Source organism: Lepidochelys kempii, chromosome 9 (genome assembly GCF_965140265.1).
Source record: "Lepidochelys kempii isolate rLepKem1 chromosome 9, rLepKem1.hap2, whole genome shotgun sequence".
In the NCBI taxonomy this organism is placed as follows: Eukaryota; Metazoa; Chordata; order Testudines; family Cheloniidae; genus Lepidochelys; species Lepidochelys kempii.
The window spans coordinates 97,127,536-97,147,029 of record NC_133264.1 but is presented as its reverse complement, the minus strand read 5'-3'; the positions used below and the strand labels follow the sequence as shown (position 1 = coordinate 97,147,029).

Sequence of the window (19,494 nt, the reverse complement as noted above, 5' to 3'; positions counted from 1 at the left end):
CTTGTGGCAATAAGTTCTATGGGCTAATTATTTATTGTGTAAAAATAATTATTTCCTTTTATCATTTTTATATTTATTGCCTTCCAGTTTCATTGTATACCCCTTTATTCTCGTGTTATGAGAGAAGATGAAAGGAACACCTTCTCTATACCATTCCCTATTTTATATACTTCTGTCATGTCACCTTTTCTTCATCTCCCCATTACACTAAACAGCCTTTATGGTTTTAGTCTCTCCTCACATATAATTTTTCCCCCAAGCTCCTGATTATTCTCATTGTCCATCTCTGGACCTCTTCTATTTCTAGATCTTTTTTCAGATGGGGTGACCAGAACGGAACACAGCATTTGTGCTAAAGTCAGACCATACCTTTCTATCTCAGTCCTATACAGCTAAACATTTTGTTTTCTTCTTTTGACCACTGCAGATCAATGAGCAAATGTCTTAGTTGACCTGTGCACAGCACACCTGAGTCTTTTTCCTCAGAAGCCCTGAGATAATTAAGTGATAAGCACAGTATAAAAACCTATACAGGAAAGAATTTCCTGAGAAATTACAACTAATTTGGAACCCAGACATGCATGAGTAGTTCAGTTTTTTCCTTCCAGTGTGCATTACTACTTTGCATGTATCAGCAATTAATTTCATCTGCCATCATGCTCTTCCTCCTCTATCCTGAGTCCAGCAGGGGGTCATTGATAGCACAGGAGAGAAAGGTTCTCTGCTCTCAGTTCAGTTGCTTGGTACCAGACCCAGCATGGCCCAGAGCTGTCATAGCAGGAGAAGTCCTGCTCAGCCCCATGTTGGAGCATGCTTAGTGTGGATAGAATCTTGGGGGAATTTAGCTGCTAAAATCTAAAAAATCTCACTGAGCATGTGCGAACTGCAATTTTTCCAAAGGCTTATAACTTGGCCAAATTTGGGCAGATTTTCACAGGGAGGGCAAAAGGCACATCCATAACACAAAGTCTGCCCCCTGTCAAATGTCAAGACCCTTCTACAAAGCATGGGGATGGGCTACGTTTACGTTCCTCCTTTGTTCCTCTTTTTCTTCCAGCAGCATAAGAGATCAAGTTTAATGTACTCTCCAGGAGCTCTCAGTCCTTTCCCTTGTAGGTTTTTTCCCCTCCAATTCTGTGCTACTCACGGAGGAAACATCACTTGCTATTTGGGGACTCAGACCACAGCTCTGCCTTCCATTTTCTTTGACGCTCCAAACAAATAGCACCTTGTTTTGATGCTCCATCTTTACTTGTCTACCATGCCCTGTTTGTTGAATGCTGGAGCCTACACAGGTGTAGGCTGGAGGTGGGAAAACCATTCTAATGAACAATTTTGTAATGGATTTTGCCTCTATTCCTGCTGAGGAACTGTCAGTGAACAGACTGGGACTGTTTCAAACGTATTTGTTACCCACGATCATTCTTGGTCTAGAGTTTGCTCATAATCAGTTTGTTGTGATTACTTGATGACAGAATTCAGGCCTGTATTTTCAAAAGTGACTGGGGAGGTGGGGGACACCCATCTTGAGACTCTTTAAAGGGGTCTGATTTTCAGAGAGCAGGTGCTCAGCACTTTCTGAAACTCTGGCCCTTTAAGGTATCTCACTCAAAATCAAGTGACTCTGGAAAGTTTCTAGCTCTTCTGACTGAGCACACAGGTCACCTGGCATATTTCTAATTCCTGATTGGATAAATGCAACTCTTAGATGCCCATTTCCAGGGTGGATACTTGGGCTGATGAGTTTGAAATTTGCTTTCCAGAAAATTTCTGCCATGTTTGCTTAACATAGGCAGACTCGGTGAATACCTCTGCCAGTAAACCCACTGGTTAGAGTTTTCATGGGACGTCAGCACTCATGGGGCACAGACAGTCTTAAACGTAGAACGAATGTATGTGAATATCCCTGGGGAAGTGTTTGCAGGATTTTCTCAGCTCTAATATAGATATCTACCTCCCCTCCCAAATCACAGTCAGAGCAAGATTATTACAGAAATCAGGTGGGTGAGGTAATAGAATATGAAAAAGATATTCTCATCCACCTTGTCTCCCAATCTCCTGGGCTCACATCTACAGCTGCAAAGATTATGGCAGACATTGTCCTCTTATTCTGTTACCTTACAATTTCAGCTGTGTTAGCAGGCTTCTGCTCTTGGAACACCTTAAAAAATGTGCTATTTGGATACAATTCATCCTTCACTGCAAGTCTAAGAGAGGAACTGTAAAGGTCTCTGAGGCAGGGACTGGTGCTTTGTGCTGTGTTTGTACAGAACCTGGCACAGCGGGTCCTGGCAGGGGCAGCTTTACCAATTTTGCCGCCCCAAGCAGTCGCTGCCGAATTGCCGCAGCCGCAAGCCACCGCAGCGGGAAGAGGAGCGGAGCGGCCGCCGAATTGCCGCCGGGGGACACGGGCTGCCACCCCATTCTGAATGCCGCCCCAAACACCTGCTTGGAAAGCTGGTGTCTGGAGCTGGCCCTGGGTCCTGGTCCTGACTGGGGCTCCGAGGCACTATGGTAACATCAAGTAAAAAGAAGAAGACTGGCAGTGAGTTTGCAAAGCTGGGGCAGCTTGTCAGAGCATGAAGTTGGTCTGTTCATTATGCATCACTTGTCTTCTCTAAAGTGTGCTTCTCTTACGCATCATTCCTTCTGAAGCATCCGGCACCTGCTACTGCCAGAGACAGGACACAGGGCTAGATGGACCACTGGCCTGACCCAGTCTGGCCGTTCTTCTGTTCTTACCTGTACTTAACTATTCACCATTTCCTGACCTGGCTTGTTCTGACCATTTGGACTGGTACACAGGAAATGTAAGCAAGCTTTCCTGGACTGCCCAGATAATACAGGGATGGCCCCTTTGGGAAGGCTAACAAAAACAAATACTGAGATGTGCATTGTGTTTGTACATGCTGAGTCAGCATGATCTGATTTCTGTTCCTGGCTCTGCCTCAGATTCCCCATGTGACCTTGGACAAATCATTTAGTCACTCTGTGCCTCAGTTTCCCTACCTGCAAAATGGGTATAATAATTCCTATTGCACTGTGATGCAGTATGACGCTTAACTCTGTAATGTCTGGAAAGGGCATGAAGGTTCTCAGATGGAAGGTGGTGCAGAAATGCAAAATATTGTTCTGAGTAATTCATGTTCATACCTGCCCTTGTCCAGGTATTTATGCAAGGAGAGAGAAACGTCACAGGTGGGGAGTGGACAGATGGCAGCATTGGCACACCAGGGCATACTGCAGGGATTGCACCATATAGCACAATAGGGCGTATGGAGGATGGATTTAGAGGAAAGGGCCCCCATGGGACGCTGGCAGGCACCTGGCTGGGCAACCACGTTCCTCAAGCTTGGAGGAACAGCAGCACGTGCCCCGGCGCCCGACAGTGTCTTGCAGCATCGCACCCAGAGCCATCCTTCTCTTTGTGGTAAAGGCTTCATGTAGAGCAGAAGTTCTCAGACTTCATGCACCATGCCCCCCCCCACCCCCCGACAACAAAAACTACTACATGATCCCCCCTTCCCCCAGCACAGGGCTGAAGCAGCAGCTCAAGACCCCTGCTGCCCCAGGGGGCTCGGGGTGGGGCTGAAGCTGCAACTCAAGGTCCCTGCTGTCCCAGGCAGGTCAAGGGGGATGAAGCTGGCCCAAGCACCCCACCACTCTGGGCGGAAGCCCTCAGGCTTCAGCCCCAACGAGTTTAACACTGGCCCTGGCGGTCCCATTAAAACAGGGTTATGAACCACTCTGGGGTCACGATCCACAGTTTGAGAACTGCTGATGTAGCAGCATCTTGCCACTACATCAGTTGTGTTGGCCTGTCTCTGCTGGGGCAGGACTTGTGCTGTTTGCTAAAGCTGAATACCACAGGGGCAGATTGGAAAACTTCTGAATGGTTGAAATAAAACTAAGCCTGTCCAGATTCCAGTCCTCTCTTAAATTTGTTCAAGGTTACTGGGCAACGTGAAAAAAGATCCAGTACACAAAGCAGCAGCAGTTTTTAATATTGGCTAGTCAGTTTTTAGACATTCCCTGAAATTATATGAATTGCAATTAATTAAATGGAGATTAATGTGGCTATCCATCCTTTGGAATGCCTCTGCACTAATGAGTATTTTAACATAGGCCTGAAATTCCTACCATAACTTGCAATATCATTGCTTTTACTTTAGATATTACTTCGAAGCATTTGTGGGTGTATATGTATGTGACAGACATTTTGATGATCTCTGGCTTATTTTTTGTGATAGCAGAAATGAGAGAAAGAGCGATACAGAGAGAAATCTCGTACAGAAGCTTATATGATATACTAGACCTATCACAAGAGTTGACATGATAAATCAAATATCATATACACCATCATGTAAATAAATACACAGTCAGACTTTTTTCAAGTACGTAGTATTTGCTGTATGTATGTAGGTGGCCAGTACTGGATCTTTATAGTCTTATCATTTAAGTGTGAATTTAGACAATGTTTAAAGTGACAATTATTTAATAGGCTAGAAGAAGCCTCTTGGGGCTGTTATTATCTCTCGTGCAAATGCACGTGAAGACAATTGGAAAATGCATATCATGTTCTTGATGGAATGCATAGTTTCTGTGGAGATGCGAAGGGCCTTTGTGTTGTGTCATTCCACAGCTGACTGCTAGTGCTAAGCTGTGTGCGCTCCGTGTGACATGAGCATTGGTTAATAGAAGAAGGAGGAGAGTGGATCCCTGGGGGCTCCAGACCAAAAGCCTTACTTACAGGAGAAATTAATCTACAAATTGGATTGGGGGGAACTATAGTCCAGTCTACGAGCTGGAATGGCTAAGTGGGAAATGGCCCAGAAATCCAAGGTAAGTTAAAGATGAGAGTAAAACTTTGGGAGATGGTTTCGATGAACCTGCCTGGGCAGTTTCAGTCATTAATAGTGAATATTGTAATGTGATGCTGTTCCACTTTTAAGCTACTCGCCTTTCAGGAAACGAGAGCATCAGGTCTACTACTTAGTGGGGAAGGAGAGCTAATAATTGGCAATACCAAGAAGGCTGAGGTGTTTAATGCCTATTTTGCTTCAGTCTTCATGAAAAAGGTTAATTGTGACCAGATGCTTAACACAATTAATATTAACCACCAGGGGGAAGAAGCATACGCCGAAACAGGGAAAGAACAGGTGAAAGAATATTTAGATGATGTCGATGTATGCAAGTCAGCAGGGACTGATGAAGTTCATCGCAGGGTACTTAAGGAATTACCTGAAGCAATCTTGGAACCATTAGCAATTATCGTTGAGAACTCATGGAGGCCAGGGGAGATCAAAGAGGCCTGGAGAAGGGCAAACATAAGACCTATCTTTTAAAAGAATAACAGAGAGGACTCGGAGAATTATAGACCAGTCAGCCTAATTTCAATACCTGGAAAGATACTGGAACTAACTATTAAACCACCAATTTGTAAGCACCTAGAGGATAATGGGGTTATGAAGAATAGCCAGCATGGATTTACCAAGAACAAATCATACCAAACCAACCTAATTTCCTTCTTGACAGAGTTACTGGCCTAGTGGTAGTGGGGAAGTAGTAGACATGATAAATCTTGATTTTAGTAATGCTTTTGACACAGTCCCACAGGACATTCTCATAAGCAAACTAGGGAAATGTGATCTGAATGAAATTTCTATAAGGAGGTGCACAACTGGTTGAAAGACCATACTCAAATGGTAATCCTACAGATTGTGAGGGTGTATCCAGTGGGATCCTGCAGGAGTCAGTTCTGAGTCTGGTTCTGTTCAATATTTTCATTAATGACTTGGCTAATGGAGGCTTATAAAATGTGCAGAGGACACCAAGCTGGGGCCGGGGGCTTGCAAGCATTTAGAAGGACAGGATTAGAATTTGCAGGGACCTTGACAAATTGGAGAATTGGTCTGAAATCTACAAGATGAAATTCAATAAAGACAAGTGCAAAGTACTTCACTTAAGAAAGAAAACTCGACTATATAGTTACAAAATTGGGACTAACTAGCTAGATAGTTGTACTACAGAGAAGGATCTGGCTGTTATAGTGGATCACAAATTGAATGTGAGCCAACAATGTGATGCAGTTTCAAAAAAGGCTAATATTCTGAGTGTATAAATAGGAGTGTTTTATGTAAGAACAGGAGGTCGTTGTCCCCCTCTACTAAGCAGTGGTGAGGACTAAGATAGAATAGTTTTGCATCCCACACTTTGAGAAAGATGGACAAATGGGAGACAGTCCAGAGGAGAGCAACAAAAATAATAAAAACATTTAGAAAACCTGACCTCTGAGGAAAGATTAAAAAAACTGGGTATGATTAATCTTGAGAAAAGACTGAGGGAGGGAATCTGATAATCTTCAGATATGTTAAAAGTTGTTATTAAGAGCACACTGAAGGTAGGACAAAAAGCAATGGGCCTATTCTACAGCAAGGAAGATTTAGGTTAGATATTAGGAAAAACTCACTGTAAGGATAGTTAAGTACCGTAATAGGCTTCCAAGGGAGGTTGTGGAATCCCCGTCACCAGAGGTTTTTAAGATCATGTTGGACAAATACCTGTCAGTGGTGGTCTAGGTTTACTTGGTCCTGCTTCAGTGCTAAGGTCTGGACTAGATGACCTCTCAAGGTCCCTTCCAGCCCCATAGTTCCATGATTCCATGTACTGCAAAGTGAGGAACCTCTGAAAGTGTAAGGAACAAATGCTAGGGATTCTTTAGTTCATGTCTGTAAAAGGCTTTGAAGCGCTAAAGCACTATATAAGGGCTCAATATTATTACTACTAATTAGCAAATAATACAGTGCAACAACGCCATGAATAGGGGGTGGGGAGGAAGAGAGCCTGGCACTGCCCCAAAAGCTGGCTCCATGGCTAGATGTCACCACAAAGAAGAGGCACGCCTGGCAAGAAAAAAATTGTAGGAGGTTCTCAAGATTACAATCTTACACTTGTGCTTATTGTGTGTTCTTGCTGCAGCCCACAAGTGCAGACTCGTGCTGTACCCCTTTCTGCTCTTGTTACAGCCTTTGGGCTAGATTCAGAAGCAGAAATAAGTCCCAACTGACTCAGGACTTTTTTTTTATTTATTCGACTCAATAAAAATCTGTGATTCATTAAGTGCTTGTCGTGTTTTGATGATTGATCAGTTCCTGATTCATGTGCCAGCCAAATTTAATAAAAGGAGCTCTATTCTTGGGAAATGAGCTCGTTACCATGCCAACTATCGATTTTCCCTGACAAGCTGCTGTAAGTCGCAAAATGGGGCCCTGATGGGCAGGTCTGTCTCCCTGCCAGCAGGAAATGGTGCCTATTTCATTCAACCTTTTTATTTTAAAGGGTTTGGAGACAACTCTATATTTTTTAATACTGCATCTATGTCGTTCTTTGGGAAAGGCCCTAGAGTGCCCCAAACTATTGGAAATTGTCCAGAGACTTTATCTGACTTACCAGCATTACAGTGGTGAAAATATAACAGAAGAAATACTGAGCTATAGACCTGTATGTTGACCATCATGCTGTTTGTTGCACCCTTGCCACAGAGAGAGAGAGAGGCTAAAGCGGAGCATCTATTGTTGTCTCATTGTCCCAAGGCCAGACCGCAGAGTCATTGGGCAGGTTGTCAGGTGCCATAAGCCTACCTCTGGTTTGGTGTGCATACATTGTTTATCGACATCCACTGGTGTCCACAGATGCTGCATCTGCCGACGCAAACAGGCATTTGCTTGGCAAATCCAATCATTGCATGCCCAGTTGCCCCACTTTTGTATTCAGAGATCTTGATTCCATCAACTGAGGCTGTGTCTACATAAGGATTCCCCCCCGCCCAAAAAAACCACCCCATTGTTGCTACCACCAGTCCAGATCATAGGAACATAGGAATCACCAGCCTGGATCAGGCCCAAGGGCTATCTAGCCCAGTATCCTGCCTCCAACGGTGGCCAGCACCAGATGCTTCAAGGGAAGGTGTAAGAACCCCACAGTAGGCAGCCTAGAGGTCTTCCCTATAGGTCTCATCCTGATCTCCGTGCATAAGATTAGATTCCCTGACACTAATTTATATTCACATAGAGTATGTCACTTGGAGCAGGGTGTGTGATTCCCAGCTCAGTGAGATCTAGTGTACTCAGAATCTAGTGCACATCTGATCGTACTTGGGGCAGCGAGCCCTTGGTGCCTGCACTACTGTGGCTCCCCAACTATTTTTAGCACACTAGCTCAATGACAGCTAGCATCACATCCCCAGCTCCAAGCGTAGACATACCCTTAGATGCCCCTTCTTCCACTTCCTTCTGCATCCTCATCGAAAGTTAGAGCCACTTAGCCCCCTTCCGCTTAGGCTGAGCAGGTGTAAGCAGGTATGGGGAGCCTAACAGAGAGCGGCAGAGCCTACGTTAGAATAAGGTGGTCTTTAGGATACCACCTTATGTGCCACTCTTGAACTTGGCCCAATATAAATACGTGTGTGTGTGTGTGTGTGTGTTTATTGCCAGCGGATAAAGGCTGGGGTAAGTGGCCAATAGAGATTATGGAGCTCAATAACTTTTCTTGTTCATTTATATCTTAAAACTAGAAGGAAAAAAAACCTTAAACCCTACTGGAGTGACTTGAAAGTAGCTAATCGTGACTCAGCTAGTCCATGTAACCACATGCGCCTCTCACTGCTGCCCGAGTCCCCTGCTCCCCATTTCCTCCATTTAGTTGTTGCAGCCACATTGTAAGGTCTCCGGGTCAGGGATGTCTCCAACTATGTGTTTGTGCAGCTCTCAGCACAATGGTACCCTGATCGTGATGGGTGAGCCCTCTGGGTGCTCTTTTAATACAGATAAATACTCATCAAGCACACCATGTATGTGGCAGTAATATTCATGTGCCAAATCCCATTGATTCGACTTGTTCCCCTGCACCCTGTCCCGCTATTCTGTCTCCATCAGGACTTATTCTGACATTTCCAACCTCTGTGGGCGTGAGACCAGACTAGCCCCTTTGACAACCTCTCAATAAGCAATAAATCAACATATTTTTCAAATGCCAGCTGCTGGACAGGGGTTTACTTCTCCCCGCTCCCCTACATATATGCATGGAAAATTCCCCAAAACTGCACTAGTCTGAGATGGAGGCACCTATCATTCCCAGAACAGTGGCAGATTCAAGGGCTGGTGTTTGTGGTTCAAAAAGATTAAAAATGAGATTTTATTTTATTATTTGTATCGTGGTAGCCCCTGTCATGGGCCAGGGTGTTGTATGAACACAGAGCAAAAAAGATGGTCTTTGCCCCAAAGATCTTACAATCAAAGAGTAAGACAAAAGATGGTACAAACAGACAGATGGGAGAGCAGAAGGAAGCAATGAGTCCATATTGCACACTAGCTACCATTATTTGATTCCCTGCCAGCCTTGCTTCTAGCATTGGAATGTTCCAAACCATTGGACGTCAAAGTCTCATGTTCTTCTCTACAAAAAAATGTTTAGTTCATTTTTAGAGGTTTTTAAAATGTATTAGCTACACAGGCTCTCTCTCAAGCATGGCCAATTGCACCGATTGTAACTAAGACTTTACAGGTGTAAGCATAAGGAAAACTGGCCCAAAACAATATTTTAACACTCTCAAAAACTTTCCTAACATCGTCCATTCTGTACAGTAGGTGCAATGTGCAGAATGCCTGGTGGGGTTTATAAGGATCTTAATGACATTTGCCTGCATAGCTCACTCATAGCTGTGCCACAGCAGCAGCAGCATTTGTCATTATTTATTCTTTTCTGTTGCACCAGGGCCTGCAATATACTAGGCACTGCCTACACAGAGAAAGGTTCCATCTTTGTCCCTAAGAACCTGGGATTTAAGGACACAACAAATGAGGGTTAGAGGAGAGGGCTACCCATGCAATCAAAAATAGTTTGCTTGTGAACATATATGTACTGTCACCAACTGTCCCTTTACCCAGTTAATAGTTGGTGAAAATCTCATGGTTATTGCAGTTACATGTGGGTTTTGTGAGGCGATAGGAGGGAAAATAGGGTAGTGGCCAAGAGGACTCATCTAGGGAGGCTGTTGTCAGGAATCAGAGCCTGCAGTCGAGCTACTCTCTGGGCTCCCCAACAAGCACAGCTGGCCTGCAGTAGATTGGCTACATCATTTGATTGGCTGGCAATGCCAGCTCTTAAGCCCTGCAGCAGTTTGGTGGCTGCTCAGAACATTTCCCCATTGCTGTGATAGTTCCTGTGTATGCTTGTATCGGGCCTTGCCCCTGTTTCGCCTTGTGCCAGGTAACAGTCCTGACCCTCGGCTCCTATTCCTGACTTCTGATTTCAGCTTGGACTGTTGGCTCTGGTGCCTGACCTCTGACTCCAGCTCTGATTCCTGGCTACCAACTCAGGCTCTAACCACTGGACCTGTCCGTGGCTCCACTCACTAGGCCTGACTGCCCACACCCAGTCAGTGACAGATGTTCCCTGTGGCAGGGGTGGCTTGGAAGAAAGCAGGAAGGTAAGTGGATGAACAGCGGAGAGAGGCATGACAAGGCCGATAACAAGGCCTCTTGTGAATAATGTGTCCATTCCAAACTCATGTCAGTATAACCTTTATGCCACACAATCATGTATTTTCTCTCTCCATTGGTCTGAATGTGTGTATTGTGTATGTGCAGATTGATATCCTAATTCTACTGGAGTACCAAGGAGCTCTGGCATCAACCGGGACCCTGTTGGGCTAGGTGCTGAACAAACACTGTGTGCGTCTATTACACCCCACCCCGCAGCTAAAAATCCAAATACTATAAACCCATCCCCAAGTTGCACCTATTAGTTAAACCCCTCATAATTTATACCACTTGGTAGCCTGTGAATTTACATTTTCTCCTCAATCCTTTTGCGTCTGTGGAAGAATGGATGAGAGAGAGAATGCTGTTAGACACAATTTAGATAACTGTATATTTCAAAAGTTGTGTGACACTCTCCAATTCCCTGATTTTAAGGATGTCATTGGATAGCATCTCATAACCCTAATCTGAGATCTACCATTCCTAAATCAACGAGTAACTAGCATGGCTAAGAGGTCAAGACTTAAAGTAAGGTAAATACCAAATTATTTGCAGTGACATTTTCAAATTTTTTTTCAGCTCAGTTCTGTGCTATGGGCTACCTGCACACAGCACCTGAAAGCCGAACACGCCCGTACAAAACTGGCACTTTGGAGGTATTAACCTGTGCTGCTGTCCGCATTTCTGCAGTCCTTAGAAGTCCTGCAGTCAGTACTAACTGGAAGGAATTACTACTTTATCTGCTTCCAAGGAATATTTTCCTTCTATTGAACATCCTCTAAGCCATATGCATTCATCCCCAATTCAACCCCCTCCCCTCCTCTCCTTCAGAGGTTCTGCGCTAACATGCCTGGCCACTTGGCAGACATGCCTGTGAAGCTTATTGACACTACCCATTGCATGGAACGGGTATTTAACAAAGGATGTAATTTCTTTGGTGACGTTTAATAATCTAGGGGCTGGTTCCCCATTGCGTTACTCCAGCTTCATGTCAAGGTAAATCCATTGACTTCAATGGGACTTAATCATGTGCTTATAGTGCTGTATTGAATGGGGATGGTGTTAAGCATATGAAGTTAGGCATGTGAATCAGTGCATTGAGTTGGGGCCTAAGACAAAACTCCTCTTAAAATCCAGTGAAGGTTTTGCTTGAGTAGGGACTGTGGGATGAGCCCTGTGATGACGATGTTCTGCAGATTCTGTCAAGATTTAAAAAAATGTTACCAACTTCCTGTAGGCTACCGTAACGGGGTCCACTCACCACTCTGGCAGCTCCTCAGCCTGTCTTGGGAATTAGCTCTGTGGTTGGGTGTGTCCCCTGTGGGTGGTGCATTGCCGCCGTGACTCCCACTCTGGACCCACATCTCTCCAAGGATCGCAGGGTCCTCTTCAGCGACACAGCCCACCGGCCATGCCACACACTGTACTCCCCCCTTCCGGGGGGGCCTGCAGTGTGCTGTTCAGCCACTTCCCATCAGTAGCTCCGGCACCCTCTTTACCCTTGTATCAGGGCCGCAGTCTGCAACCCGCCAGCAGCCAGCCAGGAGCTATCTCTGGCTCCCTCGGCCCCTGTTTGCAGCACTGCTCTGTCCAGGGTGCTGGCAGTTCTCTTGGCCCTTCAGGGACACAGTCCATCCTTCCTTCCTCCCTGGGTTCCCCACAGAGAGAACTGCCTTCCTCTACCTTGCAGCTCCCTTTTTATATGGGCCTACTTGGCTCTGACTAGCTGCTCCCTTCAGCCCTCCTCTGATTGGCTGCCTCTGGCGCAGCCTCCCTAGGGCTGCTTTTAACCCCTTTTCTGCCAGTGAGAGGCAGCCACCCTATCACAGCTTTGAACTTTCAAAGCTTTGGACTACAGTCTATAGAGATCTCAAGATGGGATATACAGTTACATAGCTTGTCATATGCCAACAGTGGGCACATTTTGCAATTAATATTGGAGACCTCAGACTCCTGACTCTGTAAAGCACACAGAAAGAGGAAAGATTTCAGCATTGCTCGCTGGCAATAGGAATGCAATTTCTGTTATTGTCAATGGGTATTCCAAGCCAAATCCCTTCTGCACAGAGCTAACATTCCCATCTGAGATAACTGAACCATAAAAATGTTGCAACAAATTCATCTGGATTATGATTAGACAGATTATCAGATTCGAAAATACCTCATGCTTAAGAGAGGTGTTAACTCTGTAATCCAAAAAGTCAGAATGCTACCAAAAGAAAATCCCACCTCACCATCATTAACTCTGATGGGTAGGTCCCATCGTGCCATGTTGGCAATGAATACATTCTTCATCAATTCTTGGGACCCTAACTCAAGGTTATAGATGCTTTAGCACAATGAGTTTTTCTCCTGAATGTTTAAAGAGCATGCTGTAAAGTTTCCCTGACAGACCAATTTGCCCTGCATATCAGAGTGATTTCAATTCAGATTGGAGATGGGTTATTTCCTTGACCCGAATATGTACAGTAAGTTTTCCAAAGACAAGATCTGTGTGTGTTTTGTGTGTGAAGTAGTAAGACTTTCCCAGCGTAAGATACAAGAAAAAAGTAACTTTGCCCTAAAATTCCAGTGGAACCAAACAGTTCTCCTGGGCAATAAATCAAAACAACATGAATTCTCCCAGACTGAACAGAAGTGGTTTCTTGGTTTTTTAAACAAACATGGCAGCAAAAAAGCCATCATATCCTCTTGAAAAGCCAAATTGACTCCTCTCGTACCGAACAGCCTCAACTCTCTGCTAAAAACAGCAAAATTAGGGTGGGAAATTGCTTTTGGAAAAATAGAGAGAAATATGCAGAAAGATGAGATCTGGCAACCCTTATGTGTGAAGCAGACCAGGCAGCTGTGTTTTATCATCAAATTAATACATAATATTGGTCATGAAATACTTTGATCTGGATACCATTCAAGTGTTCAAATACTATGGAGATGAGAGTCTAGACAGATAGCTAGTTCAGCTCCATAGGAAAAAAAAAGTCGTGTTGACTCATGTTTGGTGTTGCTTGTTTTCTCTTATGTTTTCCTTCTTACGTTTCTTTTTCCCAGCTAAAGTTGTTGTTATTCCTTTTCTCTGACTGCTTTTTCAGTTTTCTTTCTCATTTTCTAGTGTTATCATGCAAACACATCATACCAAAGCAATGTAATCAATACATAATTTATTTGCTGAATAACTTATTGATTTTCATAATTAATATTGGAGTGTATACTGTGTACATTTCATTATGTGAACACTCTTCAAAGCCTAATGAAATGTAAACCATAAAAAATAATAGCATGAATTCTGTGTAGAGATTTCTATGCAGTTTTGCACTAGTTGTAACAAGAATTTGGTACAAAGTCTACCCAAAACTCTTGCCGCTGTTTTATCCATCCCCTTGCTCTAAAGGTGCAATAATTATGTCACACATCACAATATTGTCTAGTGCCATAAAATGGAATCTTAAAGACTTCTCTAGCTACAACCTCTTCCTCACTCTATTGTCCAGAGGTCAAGAATGAATGTAGAAACAGTCATGCTGATTTCAAGGGTGGATGGAATTTATGAAGAAACATGTAATTGTCATACAAAGTGTTTTTTATGGTACAGCATGTAGATACAGCCAATAGCTCCATCCTTTAAGGTGCTGGGGTTGTCTTAGCTTCAGTGAGAGTTGAGGGCACTCAGAATCTCAGATATTATGCTCCAAGCACTTTATTTATATGCACGATAATTCTCTTCTATCAAATCAACCAGAAGAGCTTGAAGGAACCATCATTGTTTTCAGCTTCATAGAAAAGAAAACTGATCTGTCTTCTTGTATTGTCCCTTTTATGCATTGTTTGAATAGTCTGACAAATTGTTGAGGTTTTTAATTCCTCGTGTTCATACTGAAAACTAATTCCAGCAACAAAGTCTACATGTAAGTGCTAATTGTTTTATTTTAATGCGGGTGAAGGGTATATTTAGGTAGGAACAGACCTCCAGGTAGACAGATTCTCTCCACCCACCCACCCACCCACAAAGTTACATTCTGCCACCTTTACTCAAGCACAACTCTTATTCAAGTCCAGGGGCCATATCCTCAGCTTGGGTAAATAGCCAGAGCTCCACTGAAGTTGGTGAGATTATGACAATTTACCCTAGCTTAGGTCTGACCCAATGGGAGATTTGTTTGAGCTCAGGTAACAGTATCATTCGCGTGCTGTAGATATACACATGCTAAGGCTACCTGCTTCTCTTTCAACATGTGAGAGAGACCACTGACTGCAAGTTAGTTAAGCATGTGCTTGAGTTCTTTGCTGGACTGGGGCCTGCAGGCCAGATCCTGCAACAATTGGCATGGATACATGTGAAAAAGCAGCGTTCCCTCTGCACAGGTGGTCAGAGGAGCAGAGAACCTACTCTGAGAGAGTCTACCCCCATCAGTGATAAATGACACTGCATAACGAGGGGCCAAACGTTGCTCTGTTTCACTGATTTCTTTGGAGTTGCACCAGATTTGCACTGGAGTAACTACGAGCTGAATTTGGCCTTGTGTGCATCCATCAGAAACATCATTTCTTCTTTTGTATGTAAGAAGCTGGCTGTGTTAGAAATGCAGCTCCCTTTACTCTTCCATGACCAGAAACAATGTTTCTGTGTTCGGTTGATGCCCTATGCTAACTTGCATTTCTGTCAATTTCCCTAGACACATTTATTACAAATAGCAGTTGGCAGGACAGGCTGCAGTAATTGGGGTCCCTTCTGCTTTATATATTCATGCACAGCTTCCATTGACACTATGCAACCATGTGGAGAAAGTAAGACTGCTGTAGACATGGTGAAATTAAATCTGGAACCTACCATTTGTAGAGATCAGTAGGGGTCAGTAGTACAGAATTTATGCAGTCTGCATCTATCTAATGCAAACAACCAAACAAAAACTCTGCAGCAGATCTAGCAGTAGGCAGAAATCTGCACTCCTTCTGCACGTGTTCACTGCCCCACCAATCACTAAATTTCTCCTCCCACATAAAGAAGACAACCCCATTTATATAAGGGGAGTTGCCCCCGTGTAATTGAGAGGAGAATTTGGTACTCTGATCAGCAGACTAGGTGTGTTAGAGGCTGGTTTAGGGTTGCAATTTTGGATTATTATTTTTTTTAAAATTTGGTGAGGATTATTTATATGTTAGGTAAGTATGTATGACCGTAGGATCTGAGTTGTTTACACAGTGTTGCTAGCTCGTGCAATTTTATTGTGAGTCTTTGTGGTAATTGGCATTTTTCATAAAGCCCCAGCTCCTGGAGTCGTGTGATTAGGTGACAATCTAGGCTTTCATTCTTTAAAGCAGTTAGTTTCTTCTAGCCCTCATTATTGTGTAGAAAAGCTTAATAATTTAAAACCCCAGTGCATACTAAAGGCTCAAAAACCAGAAAGTGAGGAAAAAAGAACCCGGCATATATTTTAAGCCAATTTCATTATCTTGGGGGCCTGACTCATAATTTTTGAATATTTTGGTCTGTCAATACTGTGATGAACTCTATAAATAAATGAATCAAAAGGAAATAATTTTCTAAAATATGTTATGTGTCACTTACATGGTTGCAGGTTTAAATCATACTAAAAATACCTAGCTCTCCTATAGCTGTATTCCTGTAGATATTCCCCCACCCACCTTCCTACATGGTGCTTATCAGAAATGACATAGTGGATAGCTCTCTGAAAACACCCACTCAATGTGCAGCGGCAGTCAAAAAAGCAAACAGAATGCTGGGAATAATTAAGAAAAGGATAGATAACAGGACAGAAAATATCATGTTGCCTCTATATAAATCCATGGCACGCCCACATCTTGAATACTGTGTGCAGGTGTGGTCGCCTCATCTCAAAAAAGATATATAGGAATTGGAAAAGATTCAGAAAATGGCAACAAAAATTATTAGGGGGATGGAACGGCTTCCATAGGAGGAGAGATTAAAAAGACTGGGACTTTTCAACTTGGAAAAAAGATGGCTAAGGGGAGATATGATTGAGATCTATAAAATGATGATGGGTGTAGAGAAAGTAGATAAGGAAGTGTTGTTTACCACTTCTCATAACACAAGAACTAGGAGTGGCCACATTAAATTAATAGGCAGCAGGTTTAAAACAAACAAAAGGAAGTATTTCTTCACACAATGCACAGTCAACCTGTGGAACTCCTTTCCAGAGGATGTTGTGAAGGCCAAGAGCAAAACAGGGTTAAAAAAAGAACTAGATAAATTCATGGAGGACAGGTCCATCAATGGCTATTAGCCAGGATGGGCAGGCATGGTGTCCCTAGCCTCTGTTTGCCAGAAGCTGGGAATGAGCGACAGGGAATGGATCACTTGATGATTACCAGTTCTGTTCATTCCCTCTGGGGCACCTGCCACTGGCCACTGTCGGAAGACAGGATACTAGGCTAGATGGACCCTTGGTCTGACCCACCAGGGCCATTCTTATGTTCTTGTGACAGCAGAGGGGACCATTTTCTGCTGCCAAGAGTTAATTGTAATTTGCTGACCTCAGAAATATCTATAAAGCAACATTTATAGGGGGCCTGAATCAAACCTTTTTGAAGCCAATGGGAGTCCTTCTAGTCTATTATATTTATTTTCTCATCTCCTTCACCCCACTCCTGTTACTTGTTTCTTTCATCCACTTGTTTCATCTCCTCTTTGAGCTGGTTAGCTCTTTCTGGAAGGAGCAGTCATTTATTGTATGTTTGTGCCGCGCCTAGCACAATGCAGCCTAATCGGGCTGTGACTTTTAGGTGCTACCAGGATACAAGTGATTCATGGTAATAATCCTTTGAATGAGCTTTGGGTCAGGCCCATAGAGAGTCCTGGCTTTCCCCTAATACACCCTTCCTCTCCCGCTTACCCATGTCCCCTTTTGGTGTCCTGGAGCTCCGCCTGGATTGTTTCCAAATCACAGCGTTCTCTGGGAGTCCAAGCATGGTCTCGGGTCACTACCTGCTGCGACCCCGAGGGACGATTATGTATCAGGGTTTAGTCCTAAATATCTTGAGTCAATTGCAGGAGCAAAACCCACCAAGCAAGGCGCTGCTGCCGCCAGTCACACCCTAGCCTGTGCCCTGAGGTCAGGGCAGCGTGTTAGAAATATTTCCCCTCCCTGGGCAGGACTTTCTGGACTCTGTAGTGACCCCATTGCTTGTAACTTCTGAGCTCACCCCTCCAGTGTGATAACGTGTCTTTCATCCCAAATCCCGCCCTCCGCCTAGGCTGGGAAATCAACTCGAGGCTGAAGCAGCATCCACCCCTGAAACTTCAGATCCCTGCCTCGTTTACACCAGTGCAAATCCGGAGTGACTCCACTGAGGCCAGGGCAGTACCCGGAGCGCACTTGGGGCATTCGGGCGGAGACGGCAGGAGTGTGCTTGTCGGGGTGATCACGGAGTCTCCTGGCTGTTGCATTGAAATAATCCTTGGGAGGGGGCTGAGAAGTCCGGCTCCCTTTAGAGCAGCCGCGGGTGCCCGCAGAGGCAGCGTCCGGACCCCCATGCCAGTGTCACGGAGATGCGATGCGGGCTCCCTCCCGCAGCCTCCTCTGCAGCCCTGCCTCCGGCGTGGCTGGGCGCCTGCTTTCCCTGGCTCCGCAGTGAGCTGGGGGGCCGGTCTGCTCCGCACACACTCTGCTGGGGGGTGGGGGGGGCGCAGATATTTCCTCTGCTGGGCACCTGTCCTGTCCCCCCCCCCCCAGTGCAAAAGCAGGTGGGGAAATAAAAGCTTTGAAACAGCCAAGCTCCGGCGGTTCCAGCCCTTGCGCTGCATCCCAGAGTCGCCGCCGGCGGCTCCCTGCCTGGCTGTGGGTGCGAGCTGCCCAGCCCTCCCTGGGGGCACCCCGAGCGCAGAGAGGTCCCGCTCCACAGCCCTGGGTGCCGAGAGCCATGGGAACGCTCCAGACCACGTGGCTCCTCCCCCCCCCACGCCACCCCTGGGCTCAATGGGCTGGGCTGGGGTTTCCTCTCTGTTGGCCTCTGGGGGTGCACCGACTGGGGGGGCTCCCCTTCCATTCCCCCCCTCCCCGCGGCTCTGCTGTCTGACCACAAGCCCCGAGAGCTGCGAACGACACACGGACACTGTCCCCCTTCCCCGGGGGTGACTCTGGGGTTCCGGGCCCCCCAGCCTGCCAGGAGCTTGCCCACCACAAGCAGCGGGGTGGGGGAAGAAACCCAGCCGTGAGGTTAGCCTCTCCGGGGAGCGGATTGTGTCCAGCGCTGGGTTCCGCCGGCCAGAACTGCTCTGGGGACGGGGCGGGATGAGTTCAGCGATGAGCGGGTGGTAAAATGCGGTAGGGCATTTGGGGGGGGGGCGTGAAATAAAGGACATATTTTTGGGCGCGATCTACCCCCATACACTCCTCTGATCGATCTACCCTCATACACCTTATCTACCCCCATACATCCCTCTGATCCATCTACCCCAAATACCCTATCTATCTATCTATCTATCTATCTATCTATCTATCTATCTATCTATCTATCTATCTATCTATCTAAAGCACAGACTCTCCACTAGTTTTCTATGAGAATTACATATCTTTAAAGGCTTCCTGATTTTTCCAGCCTAATTAATCTGAGCTCGGGTATGAGAAATTGGGTATGGAACATGGTTTAGTCTGGAGACGTAAATCCAAAGATAGGATGGCAAAGCGCTGTCTGCCCTGAGCACAGAGCCGGGCGTTCTCTGTCTGCTCACTGCCTTCTTACTGGCTGGTTGTCTGAGTTCTAGATTTCAGAGCTAGTTCTGATCTAGAACTCACGTGACGCACAAACTCCGCGAAGGATGGTTCGCCCCTGACTCTGTCTGCTGGTGTCTGGGATCGAAGGATAATGGGACGGAGGGTCTCTTTGTGTCCATTTGAGATTTGAAGAATGGAACATCTGAACACTGGTAAGCAGCCTCTGAATGCTTTTGATGAACTTAGGTAGGCAATGTAGCAATTAG

The 19,494-nt window shown here is 45.2% G+C and overlaps 1 long non-coding RNA gene across 1 annotated transcript in view; it reads left to right on the top strand.

Moving 5' to 3' along the window:
* LOC140916737 (uncharacterized) overlaps positions 1–11,727 on the top strand; it is a 64,793-nt gene extending 53,066 nt beyond the window's left edge. Inside the window, exons 2-3 of the long non-coding RNA XR_012160632.1 lie at positions 10,313–10,486; positions 11,118–11,727. This is a non-coding gene — a long non-coding RNA (uncharacterized lncRNA). The remainder of the gene's footprint in view (positions 1–10,312; positions 10,487–11,117) is intronic.
* Positions 11,728–19,494: the final 7,767 nt, after the last annotated feature.